Raw genomic sequence first — 3859 nt, 5'->3', positions numbered from 1 at the left:
GACTGTCAGCGGAGGGACTTCCGGCCGATGGCCCGCCCCCTCAGGCTCCACCCCCTCCAGTGATTGCTTCGTGGCATCCCTTTTCTTTCTGCCGGGTTTTGCCCGCTTGCTCGTTTCCCGAGTGTAGGGTGCTTGCCTTCTGCTTTGCCTTGTGAATTATGAGCTTAAAGGCGAGCTGCAGGGTTGAACTATTGGTTATTGGCCCGAGGTAGTTGCTAACTTTCCTTTGAATTACCGCCCCTGTTGAGAGGATTCTCGATGAAACGCGCCGGTTCTGGGACAAACATAAACTATGTTTCTCCCCATTTTTCAGACTTCTCAGCCTGTCCGTTCCGAAGGGGGACATCCCTGTAGGTAGAAAGGAGCAAAAATATTCTCCAATCGCCCAGGGCCCGTTTTTAGCCGTCTGGAACTACTATGAGGAGAGTTAGTGATAATATAACCACGTGGTTACATTTCTTTTATTGTGGGTAGACTTAACTTCTGTACTAATTTGGAGAATTACAGCAGCGCAAATATTTCGTTTTTAATATTTCATTTTAAGCTTTAAAAATAGGAAAGTTTTAAAAACGAGTTAAAAAGTGCACAAGAAAAAGAATGGAAAAATGGGAAAAAGATATAAAGAAGTAGTTTTCAATCTTTACTGTAGGTATAACTATGAATTTACTCTTCTCTAAAGTTACATTGTTACTCTCTTCTTACTATAATTTATCCTATTGAAAGTTCAAAACCATAGATCCCAAGTTCTTTCTTTTTTTTACCCAAAAAGTTCACAAGGGATTTCCAATCAGCAGTTCAGGTAGTCAACTTCCGACTACAGTAGTGCCCCAAATTTCTGTTGCTAAGTGAGACATTTCTTAAGTTTTCCTTCATTTTACAATTTCTTGCCACAGTTAATGAAGTACTGCAGTTGTTAAGTTACTACAGATAACCCTCAATTTACAATCACAATTGAGCCCAAAATTTCTGTTTTAAGTGACACATTTGTTAAGTGAGTTTTGCCCCATTTTATGACCTTGCCACAGTTGTTAATAGAATCACTGGAGTTGATAAGTTAGTAATCCAGTTGTTAAGTGAATGTGGCTTCCCCATTTTGCTTATCAGAAGATCGCAAAAGGGAGACAGCAATGGTCATAAATAAGAAACAGTTGCCAAGCATCTGAATTTTGATTACAGGATTATGGGAACATCACAATGGTCAAGAGTGTGAAAAAAAATTATACGTCATTTTTTTCAGTTCCATTGTAACTTTGAACGGTCACTAACTGAACTGTTGTAAGTCAAGGACTACCTATAAATGTAAAGGTAGTGTTTTGCATGCTATGAAAGATAAAATGATTTTCTGGTTCACATTTCTAACATAGATTTAAAATATCTTTATAAGCTGTAGATAATTTTTCTGGTGTCGTGTATCAATGGTACATCATTGTTTAAGACTGTAACATAGTATAAATTTCAGTCTTATCAACACATATGTTCCCATTGTTCAATCAGTATATTATGACCAAATTTTATCCCACTTTATTGTACATTGTTTCACTTGTTCTCTTTCAAATTTCAGTAAAAGTTTATACATTTTAACAATCACATGTTCATAATTTGTTACAATTCCATTTCCAAGTCAATGTTACTATATTCAATACCATACATTATTTTGTGTACCCATCATTCCTATGGTTTTATTAGCCTTTCTGTGCTTTTATTATGATCCATAAAGCCCTTTATAGCTTAGCACCTAATTACCTTCAGGATTGTTTATTCCAACTGGAATTGGACTAAGCCATAAAATCACTCCAGGAGAAATAGCTGCAGAAGGCTGTATTCAGTAGGGCTGAAAACAAGGTGCTGCTTATGGCATTTTCAACTAGAAATCAGACTGGCTCCTGTGTGAGGAGTGTCTAAGAAAGGCTGAAAATAGTGGTCTCATAGAATATTTATAATTTAGAATTAGCTAATGATGTATATTGATTTTAATACATATATTGTTTTGCAAGCTGCAACTGACTCAGGACACAACAGAATGCAATTTTAATAAATTATATTGATTTAACAAGCTTTTATTTTACTATGGATGTTTTTGGTAATTTTTTGGAAAGAAGTGTGTGTGTGTATGTAAACTGATAAGTATTTTTTAATTGTAATGTGGCACAAAAGTCAATAAATGTTTATGCCTGCTGTGTGTGTATTATGTACATATATATGTACAAACACACACACACACACGTACATATACATATGCAAATACACATGCATACATACATACCTATATATAAAGGTTTTCCAGCACTGGAATATAGACTTGGATAAAGATTTTCTTGTTACTCTAATACGAGTCATAATCCACTATCCAAGAGTTCTCACATTATTTATATGTTTTACAGTTTACAACATACAGTAGGATACAGCCCTTTTAAAGCCAGGGACTGTTCATTTCTCAAGTTATATCTAATTTATAAAAAATAAATCTTAGTTAATCCAATTATCCCTGTGAATCTTAATAAAAATTAAGATTTGGCAGCAACTTTTGAATAAAATCAGAGGCCCTATATACTCCTGTGGTCTTAGAGACTGTACATTAATGCACTACAGTTCCCCATGAGCCTCTTTTTAAAAAAATTGATTGAACCTGAATGTCACAGTATTTAAAAACTTTGGTTTTCTCACTGTTCCACTTTGCTCAGCACAGATAAGTCATACAGCTGAATATAAAGCTATATTCAGTGCCTCTTTATCACTTGAAAAAAAGAAAGACCATGTTCACATTTGGAACCTGTTATTTCAAAACAAATGGAAGGGGCAGTCCCTGTTAAATATAAACTATTAGGATTGCAAATATATTGTATGCAACGAGTACCTAATAGTCAGCAGCTGCCTCACAACTAAGAAGACAAAGTGACAACGGGTCTAAACCACATTATCTTATTGCTCCATCAGAATATTGGTTTACTTTTAGACAAAAGTAAGTAGACAAAAAAGGGAAGTCAACATTCAAGATTATTTTGAGGCATGGGGCAGGTCAGGAAACAGGCTGTACTCAGTAGTTACCCATTTGGGAGTTGGCCTCCTGCTTAAACAACTAAAGTCAACAAAAGTGGACTTTGTTGTTATATGATCTTATGTAGCTAAAGCCCAATCAGAGAAATCCATTCTACAATTGGGAATCACATGTGCTTTAATAGCTAATTCTCAGAAATGAGAACCATACATACAAACAATATAGCTAAAGTGCATTCTTAAGGATAATGATTTAGAAGTACATCTTTTTGAAACAGGATTTCTGATTAAACACGACTAGGGATTTTTGCACCAAATGAGCCAAATGCTCTTGAAAATCTGCTCCAGGAAACAATAATTCAGCATGCAACACAAAGATAAAATGTTTCTTAAAGAGTTGAATGCACGACGGAATTGAAGATGAAAGTGATACATTTTGTAAGCATTTCCTTTTACTATTCCAATATGGTTTCCTACACTTTTGCTAAATGTGAGAACAGTGGCTCTTGCTACTATAAATGCTAACTTTTGATGGGAAGGAAAGTATATGTATTGTACAAAGGAAAAACTGAACACCTAGAAGGATATACTCTCACCAGCATTAATGCTATTAATGCTATGTTATTAAGTTAGCAAAATGCACCAGATTAAATTTTGTAATTTAAATTTTTAAGATAAAAAAGAATGACTTCACATAAAAGTAATCATTTTGAGGGTTATGATAAAAAGGCAGCATAGTTTTTTTAAAGAAATACTTTAATTAAAATACTTACAAAAATTGCAGACCAAGTAACAAATTATTTTCATCAGCACTGATCAATCAAATCATCCTAAATTGACATTTCAATCCAATTGTTTAAAAAAT

General features: G+C 34.4%; 1 protein-coding gene across 1 annotated transcript in view; it reads left to right on the top strand.

The window, feature by feature from the left end:
* DNMBP (dynamin binding protein) overlaps positions 1-3859 on the top strand; it is a 224312-nt gene that overhangs the window by 49237 nt on the left and 171216 nt on the right. The window lies entirely within an intron of this gene.

Source organism: Notechis scutatus, chromosome 4, assembly GCF_049901735.1.
Source record: "Notechis scutatus isolate UNSWTSFEM ecotype Mainland chromosome 4, rNotScu1.2, whole genome shotgun sequence".
NCBI classification, from domain to species: Eukaryota; Metazoa; Chordata; class Lepidosauria; order Squamata; family Elapidae; genus Notechis; species Notechis scutatus.
This window is presented reverse-complemented; position numbering and strand designations above follow the sequence as displayed.